The following is a 15224-nucleotide window of genomic DNA, read 5'->3' on the forward strand; positions in this document are numbered from 1 at the left end:
ATCTTTGCTGAAGGTTGCAATTCCTTTTAGGTTGGAGTTGCACAATCATGGAAATGCATCAGTTACTGAGCTCTTGTCTGTAGAGGATTGGTTTCATTATTCTCAGTGTCTCTTCACCAACCCAAGGTGAAGCCTTACTGGACCTGGTGCTCACCAGTGCAGAGGAGAACATTAGAGAGGTTAAGATGGGAGGCATCCTGAGCCAGAGAAGGACCATTAAGATGATCAGGGGCCTGGAGCACTATGGCTGGCTGCTACGAGGAAAGGTTGAGGAAACAGGGCTTGTTTAGCCTGGAGAAGAGAAGGCTCTGGGGAGACCTCATTGTGGCCTTCCAATACTTGAAGTGAGTGTACAGATAGGAGGGGTAACAGCTGTTTACAAGGGTGGATAGTGACAGGACAAGAGGGAATAGTTTGAAACTGAGACGGGAGGTTTAGGCTGGATATTAGGAAGAAGTTTTTCACTCAGAAGGTGGTGAGGTACTGCAGGGGTTGAAAGTAGATGATCATTGTGGTCCTTTTCAACCCACGCCATTCTATGATTCTGTGATTCTTCACTTTCAGCCTTGAACTTTCAGTAAGAAAAGTCCTTGAATTTTAATTTCTGTGTGCCAGAAAATAGAACTTTCTTTTTTCCTCTGAAAAACTTCTGGTTATTCTTAGTTAAAGTATTCTGATATTTTTAAACCTTGCTTCTGTTTAGTTGGTGAAGTTATATTACCTGAAGGATATTAAGTTTTTATATTTTTTTTCAGGATACTTGCACGCATAGCATATGTTGAACTTTCCTAACGTATGTGGTTCATGTCGTGGAATTAAATTTTACTGTTGTTGTTGTTTTAACACAATCAAACACAGTATTTGTGAGTGTGATGACATCTGTTGGAAAATCAGTCTTAATGAAAATTAAATCCTGCTGATACAAATTTTAGATCATTTCTTAAAAAAAAAAAAAAAAAAAATTGCCAGTTGAGTTGATATTCGGTTTAAAATGGCCAAATGCAAGACCATATATGAAAAACAAGGAAGCAAAAACTGTAGCCTGTGTTGACAAAGATGGTGGCAGTACCCCATGGTACTGTATGTAGTGGGCAGAGCAAGAATGGCTGATATGTTCAATACTTGTAGAACAGCAAATTTTATCAAGTAATATCAAATAGAATCTATGAAGGTAGTGGTAGTAGAAAGATGGTGGTGTTGCCAAGAAATGTGTATGTGCAGAACATGTTGCCAGAATATATCTGTTCTTGTTAGAAGTTCAGAAGAATTTGGGGAAAAAAATTTAAAAGATCAAAAATCTGCTATCAGGACTGTTCTTATGCATTGTAAATGTACTTTATTTTGAAAAGTATTTTAAAAATTTGACTCAATTATTTAATCCAATGGAATTCAAAGAGTTGATAAGCAGGAAGGTAAGATTTTCATTGTTTCAGAGTGTGAACGGTTAATATATTTTTCAAGTAATATAAATAATTAATATCTTTTTTTTTGTGTGTGCGTTACAATTGAGTAGTTTCTCAGTATTTTTATAGTCACATCTACTGAGATTGGTACTTGACTGGGAAAAACGTGTGTCAGAAATGTGAGCTTTGGTATAGATGTGTTGTGGTATTTGGCAGACAGACGATTGGAAGAGAGGGGTCTTACTCTACTGTGAATGGAAAATATAGTTATTTTACACTCTATTAACAAATGGCCATCCTCTAATAGCAAGTGTTGTATAAGGCTTTGCATGCTGCTTTCTGGACTGACATTTCTATTATTATTACTGGTTCACATAGTAATTTGCTGTAATGCTGCTGTTTATATTGGAAAAGACATGGTATTAATTAGAAAGTTTATACTCTAAGGAGTGTCACAGCACCATGAGGAAGGAAGTGTGAGGATGTTTGCCCTGAGGTAAGGAGACACATGGAGGTGAGCTGGTTGTGACAAGCAGTCCTAGATGCAGATTGTTGGTGATTTAATTTGATTAATTAATCTCAGTTTTGACTCATTATTTGGAGTATCAGTGTACAAAAGCACTTGTGACAAATGAGAAGAACTTGAAGAACCAGAGAAGTAACAAAACCCATAAGCCAGTTTGTCGCGCTCCTGCCTAATGTCTTTAGCACAAGTATTAAAGAGTTCAGACCTGCTTCTCTCATGTCCCCAAAATCTCTCCAGTAAGGGCTGTTTTCACAGGATCACAAATTCTGTTTGATGGATTGTGGGTCTTTATAGCCACACATGTATTTTTTTGATATGGAAGTTGTTTAATAGCAATTAGTATGCTATTACAAGTCTTTCAGAATTAAAGTAAATATGGAGGCCTTTTTACACCTGACATTTAGTACAATTAAAACAGGATTTTTGGGGATTAATTAAAACTGCAGTGTTGTAATAAACATTGCAAAAAAATTGAGTGAAAGTAGAATGGCATCTGCCCTTCCTCTACTCACAGACCTTGCGGAAGATGCAAGAAAAAAAAGCATTTAATCAAATTGTAAGAAGGAAGCTGTGAAATCGAACACCTTAATGGAAAAAAAAAAAACAAAACCACACTTTATGGCGATGTTAAGTAAGTTAACTTGACATTCTTAATAAAATTTCACACACATGTATGCAATATTTTATCACTTTTTTCATTCACTTTTTCCTGTTTTAGGATAAGCAGCAGTGGTGAGATAGCTCCATGTCTCTACATGGAGGCGTGATTTCTAGTGCACAATCAACAGTAATGGGGGAAGACACGTGCTTTTAAATCCAGCTCTGTATATTCTTACCTTTGTGTCCTTTGTGGTTAGAACTGTGTCTGTCTGTGAATGGAATGTACGCTAGTCTCGAGATAAATGAGAGGAAAAGGCTTTTCTTTTCTTCAGAACACTCAGTAACCGCCAATCTGACTTTATTAAACATAGCAAACTACCTAAAAAAGTATTAAGTGCAGATGACAAACTGTGCTTTCCGATACCTTTCACATCTCCAAAACAGAAACACTGGAATACTTGTTCGTGGAAGTGTAAGCTAAAAAAAAACACACAAAACAAACAGCACATGATTGGTTGGTGACATTTCTTACTATTCTCATGTTTTTAACAAATAAAATATTTTCATTATCTCTTATTCTTTAGGAAAATCACATCTTTGCAAGTGCTTTTAAAGCCTAGTTTGATTGCCTACAGTGTTCAGACAAAATCTAGAGATATTATTAAATTTACAATGTTTGTGAACTTAAATTTAACACTTTGTTTATAGCTGTCTCTTTAAAGAGTAAAACTGGAGATACAGCTCCCTCTGTCTGCCCTGGGAATACCTATGCTTTGTTCTTTTTTGTAGTGCACCTACAAATGATCAGAGTAACAGCACATTCAACATGGGGATACAAGGCAAAAAGATGTGGAGAAGTGTTGTTTCTTTTACAGGTCAGTAGTTGTTTCCCGTTACACTAACTGCAGTTTTCAGAGAACAAAGGCTGTGAAGGGGCGAATTCAAACAAACTTACTCTCAAATATACATTATTATGAGAGCAAAATGTATATATGAATAAAAATTATTGATATTCATTAGCTCCCATACAATTTCTACAGAAATTGGCAGCAGAGGCGAATGTATCTCTGTTTTGTTGACATTAACTAAAAAAGATTTCTACGCTGGTGGAAAAATCTGCATAAAATGTAAAAGCTTAGGAGATAGGATAGATACTGAAATGAAAATTATGGTATATAAATCACATCTTAGAATTCATGTGTGACATAACTGAGTGAATACTTAACTTCCACTGCTATTTGTTTACATGTCACGTCAGCTTGAGTGTGTGGATGTGAGTCTGGCAAAGAAAATGTAATCTACTTTTCGGGTTTAGCTGGTTTGTGGTTCGTATTTGACTTAACATACAGTAGAGCTCAGGGAAAAATCACTACTATGTTTATGATGATATTAGAATCTTATATTAGCTGTGACTATATATTAAGAATGCTAGCAAAGTTATATCACAAGTCGATAACTATAAAAATAACTGCAAGAAACCAAATAATCTTGAAGCATGGTGCTATAACTTGTGTGCCAAAGTGTGTGTAATACTTAAGAATAACTTGGCCACCAACAACATAGGCTAGAAAAGCTTATTTTATTTCAAACTATTTATTATGCTCATTTCTACACACCCTTCTTGTAACTTATTTTTCTCCTTTTAATCAAAATTAATTTGATGCTTAACAAAATCTCTCATAGACTTTACAAAGAACCGAAATGGTACCTATTGACAGCCCTGGCTGATAAGTATTTGAAAATGAGGATATCGTAAGAACTGTTTCATACAGTACAAAATATATATTCTCAAAAGTAATGACACAGGCATGCCTGTTAATACACGCACAGTCTGAGAGCCTAATCTTGCAACCTTTACTTATGAGAATAGTTTTATTAAAATTAATATATAATTTCTAAATGTCCCATTTCTTGAAGTCGTAATAGAGATGTGAGCTGAGATGTCGGGGGTAGGCAATGAGAGACGAGGTTGTGTAGATAAGTCCAACACTCTAGTAGGTGAGCTTCTATTGGAAGCTGAATAGGCTTGGTGCTCTACCGAACAGAGTCTGCTGAGTATGGGGCAGTCCACGCTAACTGGATTAATGCAGTGCTGCCTAAGTAGTTACAATAATGATGAATTAACAAACTTCTTGATACAGAGGCAGATCCACTGGTGTATCTTAGATTTCGTTTCATAAGGGCTTAGTAACAGTGACAGTGGGTTTCAGAGTATGAAAAAAAGATTTTAAAAGATTGGAATTGAAGCTAGTTTTTAGGTCACTCCAAAAGTAATGCCTCCTACTTACTTCCATGGAAACTGCAACAGATACAAAGAGCACTACAACATTTTATAGAACAAATCTACAAATCGGTTACAAAATGCTGTTTTACAACACATTCAACACCATGAGCTATGCTTTTTCGCCTGATGAAAAAGATGATGAAGAAGATGAACAAGTGCTTGCATACCATGATCCTACAATCTTCACCAGCAGAAGTCACCCATTGTTGCTTCTGCTGCTGCTGAAACGCACCACCCACCTCCTTTCTGTGCTCACATCCACTGTTTGATCTCCACAAATGTTCAAGTATCAATGAATGTCAATTTTTTCCACATGGGGAAGTTCAGTGACACCCTTTTACTCCATCTGCACTTCCATGTCAGATGCCATTTTGTCAGACTGCTCCTCTGCTGCCGTCTGTCACATAGCAACAAAATGTAGTGAAATACTGGTAGGAAGGTTCATCCTCTACTGCCATAACAAGATCTGCCTCTGGCATCATGGGCTAAAATTGTAGCATAGGAGGCATTACTTTCAGAGCAGTACTGGGGCTGGAGCAGCTCTGCTATGAGGAAAGGTTGAGGGAACTGGGCTTATTTAGCTTGGAGAAGAGAAGGCTGCGGGGAGACCTCATGGTGGCCTTCCAGTGCTTGAAGGGGGCGTATAGACAGGAGGGGGGGGAACGGCTGTTTGTGAGGTGGATGGTGATAGGACAAGAGGGAATGGTTTGAAACTGAGACGGGGGGGTTTAGGTTGGATATTAGGAGGAAGTTTTTCACTCAGAGGGTGGTGAGGCACTGGAACAGGTTGCCCAAGGAGGCTGTGGATGCCCCATCCCTGCAGGCATTCAAGGCCAGGCTGGATGTGGCTCTGGGCAGCCTGGGCTGCTGGTTGGCGACCTGCACACAGCAGGGGGTTGGAACTGGATGAGCGTTGTGCTCCTTTGCAACCCAGGCCATTCTATGATTCTATCGTTCTATGATCTTAAAGCCCTCATTTGACTATTTGAGTTTACCTTGATATCTGTTGCTGTCATTAGATGAAAAACATGCACTCCTCCTCTTAGTTTGAGTTGTGAAGGATGAGATGTCCGGCTCACTTCACTGTCAAAGAAAAGATCATTTATTTCAGTCCTTTCCCATTTGTGACAAAGCTGCCACGTCATCTTTGCTTTTCAGGCCACAGTAAACTCTAGTAACGCAGGACTAGCTGATAGATCTAAATCTGCAGATACAGAAGTGGAACAAAACTTACATATAAGTATTTGGAAACAGTATACTGTGAATTCTGTTTCCTTAAATTAGAAATAGGTACATAAACTTTTTTTCTCAACACCAAGTACAGTTTTAAAGATGTGTTGCCCTCATAGATTTAAAAGTTAAACTTTCAGGACCCTCTAAGACAATCCTGAGCACTGAAGCAATAGGACATTTGAGTACAACTGCGTCCGACTTGACTAAATCTGCAAGGATTGTTCAGTGATGTGGAAACCAAGGAATACCTCCAGCAGTGCACAGTGCAATTGGTTGTTGTGTAATCTGAAGTTGCCTTGGGTGTGATGAAGATTGAGGGTTATTGGTGGGGAATCATTTTATCGTTCTCAGAATACTGCACGTGGCTGGTTTGGGGCAGGTTACATTTGAGGAGTGGTGTTACATCATCTACAGTGGGGAGAATTGTTTAAGTTCAAAGATAGATCTTCAGGAATATCTCTTTCACTGATTAAGTTCTACATAGAATTTAAATTACCTGAGTCATGTTTCCATTTTTTCCTCAAATTGTGCCACACAGGTGGGCAGTTAGCAACTCTGACCCAGTGTTAAATTCAGCAGCCTGAGAAGTTCTAAGGCTTTAAAGTATCTCTGTGAGAAAACTTGAGAAGCATCAGAATGTATGGCTAGTACCCAGTTTGCTTGTGGAGGCTGCCTTTAATAATTATCTCCATTAGCATTCAGCACAGCTACTACTGCTTTTCTGAAGCCCAGTGGGGGAAATGGGTAAAAAAGACTTGTGGTTCACTAGTTGCCTTTCCAGTGCATGTTGTACCAGCGTTTTGTGCAAGAGCATAAAAATGCCATTTTGCTTTGTTTCAGCAAAAAGCTTAGATAACGTATGCAGGTGTGAAGAGCTGTTACATGCCTGAAATGTTGCATGAAAGGCCAGGACTTTGCATCAAGAGAATTGGCCCCTTGCTGTCATTTTGCTTTGAATAAAGAATTAGCTTTAATGCAGACTGTAATCACTTAATATGTTTTTAATAACTAATTTAATTAAACCTGTGGGGATAGCATATTAATCCTGGAAATAAAAGCAGGTCAGTTAAACGAGAGCTGTTAATGTTGAACGGAACAAACCCAAAACTTGTTGGACAAAATTTATTGGCTTTATAGTGTGTTACGATGACTGTTGCATTTGTGACAAAGCAACTGTGTCTGTTATGCTATCCTTTCCTTGACTCTGTACCAGCTTGGCTTTTCATCTGATGTTATCCTTAGCACCATTTCAGCTGACTTACCACCATGTTAAAGTATCATTAAGTTCTAGCTTATCTTCCACCTTTAATTGCTTTCTTGCCAGTGTATGTGATTATCAACTCTTTATAACATTTTTTTTTACATTATCCATCTCTTCAGAATTATTTAAAATAGTTGGTGATGAGCAGCAGTGGAACATGCAAGCAATATTGAATTTATTTATTTATTTTTTTAAAGTTGACGTGTACAATTTTGGCAAATAGTGTAGCAGGCTTTTTCATCTGGGGAAATAAAGACTGTTAGAATCCAGAACTATTTAATGGCGACTGGCAAAATAACCAATCTCCAGCAGCATGCCAGCAATTACTTGTCACTTCTGAGTTTAATCTACAAGAGGATTCATCATCTGTGGCAGATGTCTGTAAATACACAAATCTATTGATCCAGTACTCATTTTCTGCAGAAATGTAGCTGGCAAGGATGTTTACATCTCCATGCTGAATGTAAAGCACATTACCTTATCTATTCAGAGAGGAAAAATCAAAAAGAAATGTGAGGGGTTTGTGTGTGTGTGCACATGTTGTTGCATAGCAGAGGTTAATAGGCTGGGAATGTATGATTTCTTTATTACCCTTGATTCTTTTCTATCATCTACACTCATCAATAAATAAATAAGTTAATTAAAAAGCTGCTTCCAAGGGACAGAATACAAATCCCTAAGATGTATCAACACTTCTGACAAGGATTTAGCCTCTGGCTTAAAAGATGCATAGGGTTATGGATGGTTGAAAGCTTCAATCGCTTTTACTTTGAGAACGAGCCGAACAAACAGCGGTAGTTAATGAATGGTGCAGCGTCCCACCAGAAGCTGTTTGGCCAGAACAGGTGAGATGAAAATCCTGGCTACAGAAATGCCCCAAATTTCATTGGCCTATTTAATAATGACCATCATATTTTTGAAATGTTCCAAATAATTAGGATATATAAAAAATATTCATCATCTAATTAAATGCACATAGGAAATTCTTTCTGATGTTCAACTAGGAGCTTCTGAAGTGCGAGTATGTGTACCCGCATGCAGAAATGAGTATATTACTTAATGTTTTTCATACATAATTAAAAATATTTTACTTACCATTCACAGTTCTGTTTTTATCACCTCTCTTTTCTGTGTTGCAAGCTCCCTGTGACTGCCTTGCTCACCCAAAGGTTCTAATCATTTCTTCTTCTCATTTGCCACCACAAATATCCTTTGCTGATGCTGCTGGTGGGGGAGCTGCTGTTCTGAAACACAGAAAAGTATTCTGTGACCTGTGTATTCTCCCTGACCTGTGTAAAGTTGGTGTGCAAACAGGTATACTTGTGCTCAAATGCTCCTTTTAGGAGGCTGCTGAGGAATGTCCTCTGTTTTGGGGAAGTAGGTGGTCAGAGAATCTGAATGAGCAAATGGTGAATTGTGTATGATGTTCAGAAACAACTGGTACTTGCAGATTTCCAGCTCCAGTGGAAGCAGAGGGCACAAAACTGTCCTGCAAGGCAAGGCCAAGAGAGCAGGCAAGAAGAGGCACCAGCCTCCTTCTGTGTCCTCACCTGATTCTGCTCTTTTGCTTATAATCCGTGAGGCAAACTGGTGGGTATTTTGTTTGCTGTTGCTCATTTATCAGAACGGGAGCAGATAGAAGGAAGGCTCTTTTGCAGTTGACATAGGTTTTTCAAAGGGACTGGTGAGCAAGTACTAACTTTTAACTCTCTTTTAACAGATTATAAATGAAGTTGAATGTCTTCCTGACATCTCTAGGTGCACTTTTATTATATCCAGTGCTGTTTACTGCCAGAGGGGCAGATTTGTAGGCGCTCATGTTCAAGTGCCGCCCAACGCTGTGGGCTGGTTTAATGAAATTAAATCTCTCGCCTCTGTGTGGCTGGCTGCTGCGATTCTTACTAAACACAAAAATGCATTTTGTGAACAATACATTAGGAAAGGAAATAATATCAATTTCTTATTAAGCTTTGCTTACGAAGAATTGAAAAGGTTTGAAAGCTTGAACTTATTTAAAATCTGTTTGGAATGTTTTTGTTGGGCGTTTGATTGCTCAGGATGTTTAAGCCTATGCAATAAATGAATATTAGCTAATGTGAACAGCCATGGAGAGAAGCTGCTACTTTTTTTCCACAAGAGTTAATACGTACTCATTGATAAGAGTGTAATTTTGCCTACTTCATTTCTTAAAAGAAATCAAAGAAGAAAAATGAAGCTGTAATAGCCACAAAAGACAAAGAGTGGGTGATTGGTTCCTATTATTCTCCTTTTTAATATGAACATCAGCCCTACGGATTCATGATTCAGTTTAATAATTTCTTTCCATTTAATCTAAGTGACTGTTTAGGGAAAGATTTATTTCCTTGAAGATTAGTTCATGAGTGGGTTTAATACGTTCTTGCAAAAATGTACTTTTGCTTTCTCTTACAATCATGGAAGAGAACAAAACACATTTCATTAATTACATCTTTCTTTCTTTAAGCTTAGGCTTCAAAATAACAAGTCTGTTTCCTGTAAAGCTCCAGGTATCTCCATTTAAATGAATTAAGTGTATGTAAAAATAGAGTTACAGTTTCTGTGTCTTGTATAAACATGACCCATTAATAACAACCCACCTGCCACAGGTTTTTCTAGTACATTATAATTAAGTTCATCCTCTTATCAGAGGGGAAATGCAGTTCTTGCTTCAAGGAAATACCTACTGAAAGGCAAACCATCCCTCGAAGTGGTGCAGATTATTCTGGAATTAGCAGAAAAGCTACACACCTCATCTGTGCTGCACTATTAACAGGTTACTTGACATTTCAAAAGACCTGACATGGAAATATGGTACTGCAGTGTCATGAAGTTGCTGTTAAGTTGTGTATGAGTTAATATGAAAGCAAGTTTAGTGCTAACTGACTGCTGTGTCCAGAGCATGCCACATGGGCAGAGTCTCTGGGCTTGGTTCTCAGGTCAGATCCTGCCTCCTTGCTGGCTCACAGCAAGTCGGTTAAACTGGGATGTTCTAGTGTGGAGCTTAGGAAATTAGGCACTTAAGTTTTGCATGGCTTTGCAGAAATACTGAACGCCAGATCTTGAACAAAAATGAAATAGCAAACGCAGTACTTTTAAATTCCCTTTCCTTCCAGTGTTGGTTTAGGGAGGAAGAGGTGGTTTACGCTGTGCTTCATCTTTTTAATTAAACGATAGCCATAGTTTTTAGTCAATTCTGACCAGGAAAAAGTAGATCATATAGATCATAAATATGTTTAGATTTATGTATTTGTAAATACATAAACTCATCTGAATGGCATGCATATAGAAAAATGACATAAATCTTTATGAGCATAGCTGAAATACAGTTTCTGCTGCAAAGTTGTCATTGCACAGTCTCAAAATCATAGCTCTAGCTTGGTCTTTATTAGTCTGCTACTTGGTCTATAAAATAAAACATTCACCACATTTCCAATACAATTCTGGTTTATGCGAGTGTTAAATGCCTTCTGTTGGGTGAAGTATCAATTAAGCAATGAATTACAAGCTCATGTGATTTGTTTGAAATGGTGCTAATTACCACTGTAAGGTCTTTATTGATGTTGAGATCTTTAGATGTAAACTGAAAGGGTAAACACCTCATGTTACAAAGATCAGCTTTCGCATGGTAGTGTCTTTCAGCTGCTGCTTACCAGGAGCTGAAGTATTTCTTCTCAACTTATGTCTTTCCCCTGTCCAAATCCTATCCCCCTCTGCTCCTCAGGTTACTGAAATAATGTAGAGCTTATTGGAAACTACCTTGCTCCTAGCAAGAATGCTACACCTTGTCAAAATGATGCGTGTTGGAAAACAAAGCATTTTCACTCAAATTGCTGAAGGAAATAAAATAGATTGTGTGTTGCAAAGCAAGCAAATCTTTTTTTGCATATTAAGTAGCAGAAAATTCTATCATTCTTTATCCCAAATGAAAATATAGGAAAAAAAATTGAACTTTTAAAAGTATTTTTTTTAATTTGGAGGCTGAGGCAATCTTTCAATTTGCAGAGGTATTAATGACAATACAAAAAGCACTGCAATGGTAAACTGTCCTGTGGCTACAGGTTTCCTCGCACTGAATGTTGTAGAGTTCTGGATGAGTTTTATACTCATTTGCCTCAGCACTAAGTTCATATAGCTATGCTGTTTTAACGGCCTTGTGTAGAGGCAAAGATGTAGGTACGCATATGCTTATGTTTTCTGTCTGTACATACACAGAAGGAAATCATGCGCCGTTAATCAGCGTAACCATCCTTATGCTCTTTGGGAAAATAAAGTCTTCATCTTCAGCAGGAAGAGGCCAGGCTGATGAGTGCTAATCTGCTCATTCATCAGGGTGCCTGCATACAAACACAGCCATCTTATCCCTTACATCAAATATTTTCCAAATGTATTTTCTTGTTCCCTACCTCATCAAAATCTGATCTTCGCATCCCACAGCCTTAGGCTCCTAGCTGTACAATACTCCCTGCTGTAATAAGCACCACCTGCAAGAAAGGCACAGAGCATACCTGAAAAAGTGGAAAGGTGAGGTTTAATGGCAGAAGAGCTACTTCTGTAGGTTTGGACACCAACTTGTAAACTTTCAAATGTGAAAAGTGATAATGATTTGTACTTACCAGTCTGTTTATTAGAGTGCTGTCTTGCAACTGTCCACAGCTGATTGCCGAGTTGTTTGACTAATGAACAACCACTGCAAAGAACAGTGATATTGAACTATAAATATTTGAATCGTGGAAAGAGCAAGAGGGAGAGAAATTCTGCGTGATATAAAGGAGGGGGAATTGAATAAATGAATCAAATAAATAAAAGCAAACTTAATGGGAAACTATAGTTTATTTTCCAAAGTGTGTTTGGGGGTGGCTTTGCCAGGATTTTAAAAACTAAATTGGAAGAAATAACAACTTTCATGTAAAAGATTACTCTGTAGTGTCAGGGGAATGAATTGAATGAAGTCCATTTCTCATTTTAGGCTACTTGATTGTGTGGGAGCCACTCGATTAAGCTTTTTGTCTGATATATGTGAAATTGGAAAGAGATGGTAAATGTTGGTGGAATCACATGCTTTTCCCCTTCTCTCTCCTGTCCTCTGGCATCTATGGTATCCTGTTTTCTTATTTAGAATGCCAGTATTTCCCTTCTATGTCAAATTTAGAACTGCTGTGATGTCGGTACTGTGTACTGTTGCTGTGTTGTGTGACTGCTGTATGAACAGGAATGTATGGCAGCAGGTGAACCTTTGCAGCTAAAATGACAATTGAAATGGAAAATGAAGTTCCTAAGCTCTGTTTACTTTGTCAGTGACCCTTAAAATACATTTATCTTATCTCTTGGAAGACATTTTAGTTTATATGCGACATGAATAGAACTATATTAAGTACAGCAAGAGTAACAAAGGCAGGCTTAGTTGTTTTCGAATTGTCTTCTGCAATGTGTATGTAACTCATATTTACATGTGAGTGATGCTGTGCGCAGACCTTCTGTGCTGCAGTACATCACCGAAGAAAAGTCCCATGTTCTCCTCTCAAGAGCCCCCGCTCTTTTTGGACCTGCAGAGAACTGTTTGTCCACAGCGCTGCTGCTGAGGAGTGTGTTGAGTCACACATCAAAAACGCAGGCTGTCCTCTCTGGGCTGAGTAGGCTCATATCAATTTTTCTTTCCTCCTGTATTACCTAATGATACACCAACTCTTTTCACAAAGCGTGCGTGACTCAAGGCTTCGCCGTACTGCTGCCCCTGAACTATTCTTTTCTTTCTGAATCACAGCTCGGAGGCTTGGAAAGGATTTATTAGTGGAGACGCTTGTAAAGATCAAATTCTGAGGTACTTGTAATATGAGGTTCAGTCCTTAAAATGGCAGTTTTGTTTAAACAACTCTGTTATTAATGCACTGAAAATTTCATCTGGAAAGCTCTAGGGGTTTGGGTTTAAAAATGCCAAAGTGCAGAGTTTCTCTTGAGTCGCTTGGAACCACAAGATATATTTGAGAAGCGTATGGGATCTTTTCTCAATTTTTATGAGTCCAGAAGCACTATGTAATCAGCCTTCTAATCCTGACTTCTCAGCATTTCTAATTAGAAAAGATGTGTTGAAGCAAAGTAAAGGAACAACTTGATTTCCAAAAATGGTTTTGATTTACAGACATTGAAAAAAATAGTGGAAATTAAATGCCCTGAGAATCTCTGCATGGTATTACCTCCATTTTTAGGTGCTTCAGTAACAGACTCTTCTGGCGTTTTGTTACCTTTTGTTTTTGTTCTATCAGTTAGTAAATTTAGAAGGTGATTTCACGTGAATCACTGAGACTTTAAACAAGAGAAATAAAACGTGTTTCAGCCCATGTTCCTCTTAGGTTACAAACTGTTTTCCTGTAGGTTCTTGTCCTAGAAAGACAGTTTTCATAGCTTGACTTTGTTTGATGTAAGGGAAGAGAAATGCAATTCAAAGGGACAAGCACATGAGCAGACTATGGATTGGAAGCAAGAATATATCTGAGTTCTGTCCAGGTGCCTAAGCTCTGCATTACCTGTCTATAGGTGATCACCTTACCTAGCAAGAGTGAGGTAGCCAAGTACTCAGTGACTGTAATCCTTTGGATGGTGGAGAAAAGGAAGTCGGATGATTCTGTGGCTGTTGAGATCCAACAGTCAGAAAGGAGGGTAGGAAGAGAAAACTACGAAAAGGCTGACAGTAATCGGCCCTGTTTGTATCTACTGTTGTGTGGACAACTGCAGTGTGACAGTTGTCCCATTGGATAGCCCATCCCTCCTGGGATGCTAAGATATCCAGGCTGCAGTAGCTTTCAGTCTGTATGCACCCAAGAGGCTGAGAGCGTTTGGTTGATTTGTGTTGCTCATATGCAGGAGAGTGTATGATGGTATTTTCAGAGCCTGGATCTTGTCAGATTTTGGGGTCTTTGAATTGTCTTAAATACCTGGGACAGAAACATTCCTAAAACCCCAGAGATTAACCAGCCGTGGAAGAAAAATTAGTTCAGGTACACATCTAAGCCTCGTTTAATTTTAGTCTAAGCTTCTGTGGAATTATTTTGTTATTTTTGGAATGTGAGACTTATCTTTAAAATGTAAATAAATTAGGACTTGGACGAAAATTCATTTGGTTAAATTTGAAACTCTCCAGTTTGATTGAAATCTGAAATGCATCATGAGAGATAAAAAACAATGAGTTTCTTAAAGTCAGTTGTATTTCTAAAGGTTATATGAGAAAGAAACTATATTTCTAAAGGTTTTTTTCTTTTAAAAAATGTATTCTCTGTTATACATAAGTTAAGGAAAGGAGGGCAGAAATTTCAGTACAGTTTCTGACAGATCCTGTCAGTTGTCGTAATATGCAGGAATATGCCTGGAGTAGAGAAGCCCTTTCACAGGAAGACTTATTCATGGAGGGATGACTAAGTGTACAGTAAGATGCATAGACATGTAATGTTACACTAGAAGAGAATATTCCACTTTTAACTCACCCCTTCAGTCAGAACTAGAGGTATGCAGTCACTCGAAAGGCTGTTCTAGTGCAAGAGAAAATTGAACCAACCGTTGAGGAATTCTCCAGCCCTAGGCAAGACTGTGTCTAGGTAATTTCTTCACTAACACGTGCCTCATATGCTCAGAGAGGCTGGAACAGTGATGTCTGTTTTTTCCAAAACTAAATTTTCCTGTTTCTGAGTCCACTAAGAGTGGCATCGGCATGGATTCTGCATTCCAGTCTTGCTGGCTGTACTCAAACCTCATAAGGAAGACTTTGAAGATAAAAAGGATGTTCAAAGGCTTCTAAGATATTTTCAGATAAATCACTAACTAACTGAATTATACTAATGACTTAGTACTGCATATTTTAGCATAATCCTGCACCAATGGATTGCCCCAGTTTTGTGTTGATGCCCAACT

Source organism: Lagopus leucura, unplaced genomic scaffold (genome assembly GCF_019238085.1).
Source record: "Lagopus leucura isolate 7727_CA_CO unplaced genomic scaffold, USGS_WTPT01 Super-Scaffold_100035, whole genome shotgun sequence".
Classification (NCBI taxonomy): domain Eukaryota; kingdom Metazoa; phylum Chordata; class Aves; order Galliformes; family Phasianidae; genus Lagopus; species Lagopus leucura.